This window comes from Elgaria multicarinata, chromosome 1 (assembly GCF_023053635.1).
Source record: "Elgaria multicarinata webbii isolate HBS135686 ecotype San Diego chromosome 1, rElgMul1.1.pri, whole genome shotgun sequence".
NCBI lineage: Eukaryota > Metazoa > Chordata > Lepidosauria > Squamata > Anguidae > Elgaria > Elgaria multicarinata.
The window spans coordinates 194,969,246-194,981,692 of record NC_086171.1 but is presented as its reverse complement, the minus strand read 5'-3'; positions in this window follow the sequence as shown (position 1 = coordinate 194,981,692).

Genomic DNA, 12,447 nt, shown 5'->3' with positions numbered 1-12,447 from the left:
AGCCCATTTTTCCCACAGTCCCAGGCTGATCCCGAGACTGCGGAACGTATGGCCGGGCATTGCGGTTTGTCCTGGCAACTCGCGGTTACTGGCGAGGAGCCGGGAACTGTGCATGGGCCACATAGCTCCTCAGAAGCTCTGTGCCCATCATAGGTGGGGTGGGGAGCAGTAATTTGAAAAAACCCTACCTTTGAGCGCATGAGCACTCGTGTGCATCTTTTGGTGTGTGTTTTTAAAAAAGAAAATGGCAACTGTGACGTCCTCTCCCTCCGACGTCGTTGCACGCCACATGTAAACAGAGGGGTGGATCTCGGGATAAAAATATTGCAAGATCTTCACCCCCTCCATCATGCTAGACCAGGTAGGTCTAGCTGAGGCCTGAGAGTCCATCTAGTCCAGCATCCTGTTCACCACAGTGACCAACCAGGTGCCCGGATGGAAAGCCTACATGAGGCTACAAAGGGCACCAGAGCCCTCTTCTGTGGTTGCTCCCCAGCAGTGGCAGTTCAGTGATAGAACGCCTCTGAACAGGCTGGCCCATGGCTCAGTGCTAAAGTATTCTCAGGTTCTGTGCAACACATCTCCAGTTCAGACTGAAGCCCTGGAGAGCCACCACCCAGTTAGTGTAGACCAGCCTTCCTAAACTTGGCTGCCTCCAAATGTTTTGGACCACAACTTCTATCAGCCCCATCAGTGGTTGGGAATATTGGGAGTTGTAGTCCAAACCAACCCTGGGGAGTGTGGTATCTTCAAATACTTAAAAGGTTGTCACACAGAGGAGGGCCAGGATCTCTTCTCGATCCTCCCAGAGTGCAGGACACGGAATAATGGACTCAAGTTAAAGGAAGCCAGATTCCAGCTGGACATCAGGAAAAAACTTCCTGACTGTTAGAGCAGTGCGACAATGGAATCAGTTACCTAGGGAGGTTGTGGGCTCTCCCACACTAGAGGCATTCAAGAGGCAGGTGGACAAGCGTCTGTCGGGGATGCTTTAGGGTGGATTCCTGCATTGAGCAGGGGGTTGGACTCGATGGCCTTGTAGGCCCCTTCCAACTCTGCTATTCTATGATTCTATGATCAGGTTAGGAAAAGCTGGGGTAGGCCAAAATGAGCTACATGGACCATATAGGAGCTGTGGTGGACAGCTAGATGAAAGCGTCAGCACAGTGTGTAGCTGCTTTTAGAAAGACAAACTCCATGTTAGGCATTATTAGAAAAGGAATCGTGAATAAAACTACCAGTATCATACTGCCTTTATACAAATCTATGGCATGACCACACTTAGAATACTACACCTAAAACAAGATATTGCAGAGCTGGGGAAAGTGCAGAAAAGGGCAAGTAAAAGGATCAAGGGATTGGAGCACCTTCCCTGTGAGGGAAAAGTATAACAGCTGGGACTGTTTAGCTTGGAAAAAAGAAGGCTAAGGGGAGACATGATAGAGGTGTGCATGCATGATGTGGAAAATGTGGATAAGGAGGCATTTTTCTCCCTCTCAAAATAGGGAGAAATTCTGCTAGGGTCGTCCCATGAAGCTGATTAGTGTGAGATTCAAGAAAGATAAAAGGAAGTACTTCTTCACACAGAGCATAGTTAAACTATGGAATTTGCTACCACAAGACATAGTTACTGATGACCACTAATTTGGATGGGTTTACAAGGGGGTTGGATACATTTCTACTAGCCCTGATGGTTATGTACTATCTCCAGTATCAGAGGCAGTATACCTATGTATGCTGGGGAATGTGGGTGGGAGGGTGCTGTTACACTCATGTCCTACTTGCAGTTTCCCAGAGGCAGCTGTTCAGCTGCTGTGTGAACAGAAAGCTGGACTAGATGGACCCTTGGTCTGATCCAGCATGGTTCCTCTTATGATCATAATGAGTATAAGCTTTATTACAAAAGATAACCCATATATGACTGATAAGGAATGGAGATGTTGGCTAGATTAACCCAATTAAGATTAGACCAATGCCTAGTTATATAATTAGGAATGAGAGAGAGAGAGAGAGAGAGAGAGAAAGAAAGGTGAAGGTGGAGAAGTTAAAGTTGCCAAATAATGGAGCGGGGAGGGGGCTAGAGACTTGGCAGGCAGTGTTGGAGACCTGGTTTAAGATCAGAGAAAGGTGACCATATGGAAAGGAGGACAGGCCTCCTGTATCTTTAACAGTAGCATAGAAAAGGGAATTTCAGCTGTTGTCATTTGTATGCATGCAGCACCTGGTGAATTTCCCTCTTCATCACAGCATTTAAAGCTGCAGGAGCCCTGTCCTCTTTTGTATCTGGTCATGCTAGGCAGGGCCCCTGCAACTTTAACTGTTGTGATGAAGATGGAAATTCACCAGGAGATGCATGCATACAAATAGCACCTGCTGAAATACCCTTTTCTGTGCAACTGTTAGAGATACAGGAGCCCTGTCCTCTTTTCCATATGGTCACCCTAGCAGAATTAAGGCTCATGTTGGCTCAAGTGCCACAAAGCCAGGGAATTGGAAGCTAAGGCTGATGCCTTACCAGATGTGTCCCATGCTCAGTAATGATGTTATTCAATGTCACAAATTGTGCTCGCTTGCAAGCAACAAACAGGCAGTTGGTCAACACATAGGAGGATCCCTGTAGTAATACAGTTTCATAAAGTAATATAAGACTGCATTGGGAATCTTTCTTGTTCCCAGGCACTCCATCCTTTCCATATAGCTTTGGGCCTGGGTGCATGGAAGGGTAAGTTGCAAGCAACCAGCATTTGTGACATTTCACAACATCATGGGGCACGTCTGTAAAGACACCAGCCTAAGCTTCCCATTTCCTGGCTTTGTGGAGTTTGAGCCAACATGAGATAACCTTAGCTTTGGCCTTAAACTTGCAGGAGAACAAGCCTATGGCAAGTGGGGAGAGGAGAAGAGGGAATGAAGAACGACAGCTGAAAGATCGTTAGTGATTAATCAAATATCATTAGTACACGCTAACCAGCCATTAAGAGTATTCCCTCGAGAAATGGGAAATCCATAGGTTTTTAGCCAATCTTACCTTAGCAGATCAAGTGCAAACATGCCACCTATTCTAACCTGCCATGAATCAATGCTTTTAACAATGACTAAAGTGTGCTCAGAGGAGTACTAGATAACCTCATCTAATTTAAAAATAAAACATGCGTACAACTGAACCGCTGAAATCCCATAAATTCACAAATTACCTCTCAGCTGTAGAACACTGTAATGCAATTCTGGACTCCTTCACCTCTTTCCTCCTTCGAAAAGAAGAACAAATCCAATATGCGACTTGGGAGGAAGGTGGGAGGTGTGTGTAATAAAGCCAGCCCTGGCTGCCTCATAGAAGGGTCAGTAACATTCAGATGCCTAATAGCATTTTTATACAGTACTTGGAGTTGCTTGCGGATGTGGGTGATGTTATACGTCAGTTTTTCAGTTCAAGAAGCAGAAGCTGGCAACTCTGCTTTAAGCAGCCCAGGTGTATTGTAATGGCTGATTAATTCACTTTCTTGACAACAAAACCCATAAAGAGCCAGTTAGGATTTCAGTTCATTCTTGAAGTTGGTTCCACAAGGCTGCTAACACAGTCCATTTATGTACTCCATATTTTAAGCCCACACCTTAAGAGATCTCCTTGGGCTCTGAGCTGGGAGAAAGTTTTAGACTTAGTGGGTTCTGGTTTCCATGTACCATTGCCCCAGTTCAATGCCACATGTGTTTCGTGATGTGTGTGCCAAAGCTCTTGTTCATCCGATCTTCTAATTCCCGAGCAGGACAGAAAATGTTGAGCCAAATTCCTCAGTGCATGCCCAGGACTGCTGAGAGCAGGTTCGGGCCCCGGTGAAAAAAAAATTCAGGCCACCCAACCAGGGCGGACCAGCTAAAAACCTTTCGCCAGCATGGCCTGTGGGCAGGAAGCTGCCGTCCCAAGCAGCAGGAGGGCTCCCAAAGGAAGAAGGCCGCCCGAGGCCCATGCACTCCATCCCACCTGGCACCGTCGGAAGGCCTGCCAGTGCCACTCGCTCCCCCTGCTTTGGGCAGGCCTGCTTGGCTGCCCACTCCCCCAGCCCTCAATGAAGCCCAGGGAACAGGCCTGGCAGACCCCTGGTGGCAGCCTCTCCCAGGCCATATGGCTGGCTGGCTGGCTGGCTGGCTGGCTGGCGAGGGATGCCCTCCATGGTGAGAGATGTGCTGCGAGTCCCGTGGCACTCGAGCAGGGCCCTTGGCCGCCTCTTCCCCCCTCATTCCCGCTCCAGACCCCCAAGCACTTCTGGGCCCCTCCAACCCCCCCCAAGTGCTGGAAAAGGCCCCTCCTGCCCACTGCATCTGTCAAAACTCAGAAGCGAATATTCATATATCATCATCATCATCATTTTTTTAATGATAGATATGTTGTACAGCAAACGTACTTTATATATACAGTTTTGCAATGGTACAAAGTTGTCAAATTTTGTTCTGCTTATATATACATTTGCACTATTTGTGGGTTGCATCCAGTTATGTTATTCTATCAGTGAGAAGGAAATTCTCTGGATTTCCTCCTTCCCCCTGCAGCCTCCTGTGCCCCCTTCCCAAACCTGCTTCAAGGGGTTGGGGGAACCCTCCAGAACAGGTTTGGGGATGGTGGTGCAGGACTAGGGCTGGACAGGGAAGTCCTGTCATGCAAGGAGAAGCAAGGAGAAGTCCAGTTGTGCAAGAGGCTGTCCACTCACATAAGGGTTTCATCCATTTGTATATATTTACTTTATCTATTTTTATATATTTACATGGAGATGGTAATGGGGAAACCACATTGATGGGGATCTTGTCACGGCAGTAGTGATTCGCTTTTCACTGTTCTGGAATTGACCGTCAGCTGTATGATTTCTGAAGTGTGTAACCATAAAGCTTTGGCTGTAGGATTTCCTGCAATAAAGAAGTCTCACTGATTTCATACTGATTTCAGGACCAGGAAACCTGACAGTATGTTCCTAGCTCCACACCTTTACACCAGCTTAAAAAGGGAGGCATAGGCCTCTTCCAGACCACTTGACACACAGGGGCTTCGGCAATTCAGCAACGCCCGTGTTCAAAGAAGGTGGCATTGCTCAGCCCCCCAAGATGACGCTTTAATCTGGGCGACCCTTCTGCAAATGCCCACTCTTTCTCTATCAATTTTTCAGAGACAGCTTCTCTGCCAAGGCCGAGGCAAGCAGGTGGCTTGCAGGGAATAGGGGCACTCCCGCAACTCTGCTCTGAGAACACTAACAGAGATCAATTCACACAGATTGTAACATTCCAGAGGCCAAACAGACCCAAAGTCTCCCAGACTACTTCTAATTAAATCTTCGCTAAGGTACAAGACCCCACAGCCCGAACATTAACTATCCCTGACAGAAACATATAGAACTCCTAGTTAAAGGGGAAAGGGGGAAGGGAAGTGTGTGTAAAGGGAGCACGTCCTGATTGTGGGAGAAAAACAGAAGCCAGAAAGTTGCGGGATTTCCCCCTGTTGTTAGTCAAAGGGAAAGCACACAGACAAGATGGTGATGAAAGGGTATTTTCTTTCCTATTGCAACCTGGATTCATGGCTTTCTACTGCAAAATAACACCACAGAATGGAGGTAGAGTAGCCAGGTGACCGACTTTACAGAGGACGGTCCTCTATTTGAAAAGCTGCCCAAGGGCAGTCCTCTATTTGAAGGTGTCCTGTATTTGTCCGAACCAATTCCAGATTAAAGGTAAAGAGTCATAAAAAGGGATTTAGGGCCCTACTGATGCTCCAGCTCTTGTTGAGTTATTGGGCAAGAGCTTACCAACACCTGGAGCTTAAGCAAGGGACCTTTTCCCACACTGCTGTTATTACAGGGAACAGGTAAGGCAAGTGGAAACGGATGCTCCTTTCCCTTGCCCCGATTACTGGTTGCACACTTGGAGTGAGCAGGTGTTTTGGGTGGGGTGGAGGATTTCCAGTTGGTCCCATCCTAGCATGTGGGCTTTTACAGTTGCCCAACAAAGCCAACTCCTGATACCATAGGCAAATAGACATTAGGTGCCTTTGAATACCTGTCTCCGTGGAACAGCTAAGCAATCTGTTAGCCTTTAACTGCTCTCCCTCCTTCCTTTTCACAGCCACGCTGAGAAGTGTCTAAAGAGGGCCTATTTGCGGGAAAGGAATTAAGCTATGTTAATAGTGTCAACCCATATCCTGCAAGCATGTTCAAGGCCACTCGTGGGACTAACAATATGGTATTTAAAAATCAAATGAGAACAAGCATGTCTTTCAGACCTGTAATTGCATTGTTAAGACTCTTTTTTTTTTTTTGAAAAAAAATATGTGATGCTACTTTATACACCTTCACATTTTACAATGGCCTTCAGAGTTAGTACATTCAACATAAACAGTATTTTCTGGTTGCTAACAACCTCCACCCCCACCCCCACATCTCTTGTTCTCAGAAAAAATTAAAAACAAATCTACCTGAAAAATTCCATGCCAGAAAGAAAGAAAGCAAAAGAAAGAAATCCCTTCCTTAATTTGAAATGTGTTGTATAGACAGCCTCTAGGTCTTATTTTGATTTTTTTTTTAATGATAGATTTGTTGTACAGCAAACGTACTTTATATATACAGTTTTGCAATGGTACAAAGTTGTCAAATTTTGTTCTGCTTATATATACATTTGCACTATTTGTGGGTTGCACCCAATTATGTTATTCTATCAGTGAGAGGGAAATTCTCTGGATTTCCTCCTTCCCCCTGCAGCCTCCTGTGCCCCCTTCCCAAACCTGCTTCAAGGGGTTGGGGGAACCCTCCGGAACAGGTTTGGGGATGGTGGTGCAGGACTAGGGCTGGACAGGGAAGTCCTGTCATGCAAGGAGAAGCAAGGAGAAGTCCAGTTGTGCAAGAGGCTGGGAGTTACTCACATAAGGGTTGGATCCATTTGTATATATTTACTTATATGTTACATTTGTTTATTTGTTTTGCTCTGGCTATTGTCTTTCACGGCATAATGAATTTAGATATGATCATGGTGAACTACTCACCCAACAGCCGCTTGTACACAGAGGGGGATCACTCAGATAATATCATTCAAGGCAACTGTCGACATAATGCAAAACTTTAGCAGAATATCTGGCTGCAAACTTGATGGGAAGAAATCAGTATGATGAGTTTCAATATAGCTGATGGTATTTAAAGGCACAGCATTGCCTTCTTATATTGAAAAGAAAAAAGAAAACTAGCCAATAACCACTAAGGGCACAATGCAGTCAGGAAAAAAACCAGACGAGGCTGGTGGCTCTATTTTTGGTGGAACTGTGAATCCATTCTGGGTTTCAGAATAAACCCGGTTTCATGATAAAGGAGCTATCCAAAGTGCTGAACCTAAGTTGAGGCTAGAGTTCAGCACCTTGAATAGCCCCTTTGGAGTTCTGGCTGGAATGGAACCTGGAATGGATTCATAGTCTCACTAAAATTGGAGTCACCACCCTCCATTGGAAAACAGGTCTATAACTCCCAGCATTCTCAGGTGTAGGAAAAGTTCTACAACTCCAATGCTGTCCAGGGAATGCTGGGAGTTATAGGGCTTTGTTCTGTCTAAACATGCGTACACCTTAAGTCTTGTTTAAGAAGGTGACAAAGACCTTGACAGTTACTACTATGGAAATGAGTACTTTCCTTCACCCACATTTTTGATATCTATGGCACTCTAAATAGTTGAGTTTAATTCAATGTTAGCCTAGCTACAGTTATCTATATTCTGATAATCTCTCATCTGGATTACTGCAATGCATTTTACCTGGGTCTGCCTTTGAAAATGGTCTGAAAACATTAGCTAATCCAAAACAGAGCAGCAAGATTGTTAACGGGGACTGGCCACTGAGATCATATTATGCCAGTGCTTTCCCAGCTACATGGTCTGCCAGTCCCTTTCCAGGTCCGATTCAAAGTGATGGTATTAACATTCAAAACTCTAAACGGCTTGGGGCCAGGTTATCTGAAGGATCATCTCCTCCAATATGTACCTGCCCGGACCCTAAGGTCACTTCAGGGGTCCTTCTCCGTGAGCCCCTACCAAAGGAAGTGAGGCAGGTGGCTACCAGGAAAAGGGCCTTCTCTGCTGTGGCACCCTAGTTATGCAAGGAGCTTCCTAGAGAGGTTAGCCTGGCACCTATGTTGTGCTCTTTCCAGTGCCAGGTGAAGACCTTTTTATTTTTTCAAGCAGTTTTAGAATTCTAGCATTCCAGTTTTTAGCTCTCTGAAGTTTTAAATCTGCTATTGCATTTTAAATCTCTGCACTGCTGCTAGGTTTTACTCTGGTTGCACTTTTATACTACAGTTAAGCCATTATATTTTATATTGTATTTAATATGCTGCACGTAGAATCATAGAATCATAGAATAGCAGAGTTGGAAGGGGTCTACAAGGCCATCGAGTCCAACCCCCTGCTCAATGCAGGAATCCACCCTAAAGCATCCCTAATGGATGGTTGTCCAGCTGCCTCTTGAATGCCTCTAGTGTGGGAGAGCCCACAACCTCCCTAGGTAACTGATTCCATTGTCGTACTGCTCTAACAGTCAGGAAGTTTTTCCTGATATCCAGCTGGAATCTGGCTTCCTTTAACTTGAGCCTGTTATTCCATGTCCTGCACTGTGGGAGAATTGAGAAGAGATCCTGGCCCTCCTCTGTGTGACAACCTTTCAAGTATTTGAAGAGGGCTATCATACCTCCCCTCAGTCTTCTCTTCTCCAGGCTAAACATTCCTAGTTCTTTCCGTCTCTCCTCATAGGGCTTTGCTTCCAGACCCCTGATCATTCAACCAACCACGTTGTGGTTTGTGAACCGCCCAGAAAGCTTCAGCTATTGGGTGGTATAGAAATCTAATAATAAGTAAATAAATGTTGTCCGTGGAAAGGGCTTGGGTCCAGCAGATGCTCTCACCTCTGGAAGAGTGGGTGAGTTGATTTTCACTGATTCCCCATTCCTTCTGCTGCCCCCAACCCCAAATCTACTGGAGGATTAGGGATCTTCCAGAAGAGGGCAGGAGATGGTGTGACCTGCAGGGGGTAGGAGGATTCATTGAAACTTGCCTCTCCTCCTACTGTGAGCTGGAGCCTCCACTGGATCTAAGCCCCTTCAAGAAACAGAATTACTTAGGCAGAAGCCAGCATCGCTCAAGTAGAGGTCTGCTCGTGCATCGGGGCTTTTCCCACACTCTCCTCCCTCCTGCAGCTCCCCAGACTCCCCCAATACCTGCTCTGGAGGGTCCCCGAACTCACCAGAACAGATTTTGAAGGCACAGATCAGGGCTGCAGGGGGAGAAGGGGAATCGTCCCCTCCCAGTTTTGCTGACGGAAGCAGTTCCATCAGTGGAAAAACATAACTGGATTTCACCTGTTCACAGAAGGGCAGAATTGGATCTAACCCAATATCTCTGTTCAGTTCTTGAAAAAAGGCATAAAGGGTTGTCTGCAAAGGGTAACCAGGAATAATCCAGCTCAATGCATTGCATGGAAAACAAGATAAAAGGACATTATGGCTGTATCACGCTCGTGCGTTACGCTGAACGGCTCTGCTGCACAGCTGGTAGCCATCACTGTTACAAAGTGGTTTGATCTGATCGAGAAAATACCCCCTTGTGGCAAAGTGTGGAATAGGCTGGTAAAGTTATACTTTTCATGATCATCATATCATAGATCCTAATCCTGATTCAATTCTCTAAGTGACATTGCTTATGTAGTGAGAACGGGAACATCATGGCAGCACAAGAGGAGGTATCACCAGACGTGGGGGATCTCTGAACTTTGCAGAAGTACAAAAACATTTTAGAAAGAGAGACCTGAGACACACCCACACCCACTCCACCCCTGCAACAGTCTAGTGGGGAGGACGAAGCATGCTTAGAGAGCAGAGAATGCGGACTGTCATTTGGGAGGAAAAAACAAACAAAAAACCTAAAGTGGAATGGAATAGAGTATTCAGAAAGAGGGCATGGCTGGCTCACCCTGAACGGGAGCACTGTGTAGTTTTCTTGCAGATCCCACCTATTTAATTATGATTCACACCAAAAAGGGAGTGGGTGGGAAGAAAGGCCACAATCAAAGAATGACAAAATCATTATTTTCTTTAACCAGGTCAGCTAAATGTTTACACTGAATCAAGCAGATGGTCATCCAAGAACAGAGTCCGCTGAGAAAAATCAAATCTAATGAAAGCAGTTGGCTTTATGGACATAAATAAACTCCTGACTTTGAATTATAGTGGAAATGGTTGTTATTCATAGAATCTGCAAGTCAAGCACTTTCCAATAAAGTGTGTTTCTGAGAATCCCTCAATGGGAAGGCAGTCAAAAAGGGATGACCGAATTACTCCCAACTTTGAATTATATAGACAAAGATAGGAATAAATTATGCCTCTTATATATCACCACTTTAAACATTTATTATGAGGATTTTTAAATCTTATGAGGACATCTCATTTGGGAAAAGTTGCAATGTACACAATGGGCAGAACAATTCTTAACTAGTGGAGTGGGGAGGTCCATAGCACAGTCATCGCCGCATCCTGAGTTCTGCCAGCTCCGTTTTAAAATAAACTTTTCCCTCCAAACCAACGGGAGGGAATTGACTAGTCAAGCTCCTGGGCTGGCAAAATTTCAGGGTGGCCACTAATGAATTGTGGGGGGAAAAAGAGGAAATGTATCACTAAAAAAAGAGGACAGCTTTTGCATAAAATTTACATATGCTATTTTATAGGTGTAGATGCAAATTCAGAAATAATTACTATAATTTAAAATAGAAATGCAGTCCATCTCACCAAAGTGTGGAATGTGACCAGGGCTTTATCTACACCAAGCAGGATATAACAGTTTGAAAACTGTTGGAAAATGGTATATGGAATGTGTCCTGGGCCCCAACAGTTGTTAATACCATTATATAATCCATTATAAAGTAGTAGTGCAGATTCTGTCCAGGTGACCTGCCTGCCTTGCTCAGCTTGCTGCCCAGGTGTTGTGGATGAGCAACTTCATGGCCCAGTTCTTCCTCCTGATGGTTCTTTACCTTTAAACCAGACATGGACAGGAAACCCTTCAAATAGAGGACCACTTTGAAAGGCATCCAGAGATTGCCCTCTATTTCACATACAAGACACAAGGCCACCTTAGCATGGCCTACTCTGAACCGCCCCTGGAATACCTTGTTCTGGTCCCATTGCCCTTATAACCCTGTGGATGGGTCAGCAAGGGTGGCACGGCTTTCTGCCACTGCACAAAGGAGGCATTTCCCTGTGCATTTCTCTCTCTATCCTAAGAGACAGAGGTCTAAGGCATCCTACAACCTGTTGCCTGTCCTCCTAGGTTGCATAGGATTACCTTTAAAAGAACCAGGTAATTTCATTCTTGGAGATTGTGGGAAAAGTAAATGGAGAAATCCTGGCATTATAAATCTCTGTAGATTAGAGCCTTCCTCTCTAAGCAAAGTTCTACTGAAGCCAATGGAACAAGTCCCAATTACGTTCTATCACTTCCAGTGGAATTTAGTCATGACCATCTTCAACTGGATTGGAGTTGGGTTCAAGATCTGCCTTCTGCAAGAGGAAGGGGCCTTCTGTTAGAAGGGTGTGCTCACAGGAGGTCTCTCCACTGATTTTTGGGTGTCTCCTCTCTCCCCCTGACACCACAGCTCACCCCATTCAGCAGGGTCTCCTCTGTAGCATTTTCAGGGGGGCTGGAGGGTCTGCTATGGGAAGGAGGGTGCAAGGAAGCCCACTTCCATAAATTCAAGTGAAAACCTGGATTTAACCCAATACGTTTTTCTTTGCCAGAACAATTTCTATGTTCATCTGTGTCATTATAATAAATGCTTCTCTTGTGAAAGTATACTTAAGTTCCTGCTCTATGTTTTCTTCTAAATTGAAAATAAATATGCAATTACAAAACCAAGAGCAATTAAATGTGCAAAAGATCTATACAAATGAATGTCTAAATTATGCTGATTTCTCATAAAATTAATAAAAGGCAAAACCATGATCTTTGAAATGTCTGTCGTTTTGTACCATCTCTCACATTCCGACAGCACTGCTATTTCTGCACTTCTCCGGGACTTAGACAATTTATGTTTTAAAACCAGAGGAACTTGACAAAACTGTATAATTGTCAGTAGACTTTTCACAGTGGTCAAACAACTGGGCAAGTTTAGCCCGGAGAAGAGAAGATTGAGGGGAGGCATGATAGCACTCTTCAAGTACTTAAAAGGTTTTCACACAGAGGAGGGCCAGGATCTCTTCTCAATCCTCCCAGAGTGCAAGACACAGAATAACGGGCTCAAGTTAAAGGAAGCCAGATTCCAGCTGGACATCAGGAAAAACTTCCTGACTGTTAGAGCAGTATGACAATGGAACCAGTTACCTAGGCAGGTTGTGGTCTCTCTCACACTAGAGGCATTCAAGAGGCAGCTGGACAACCATCTGTCAGGGA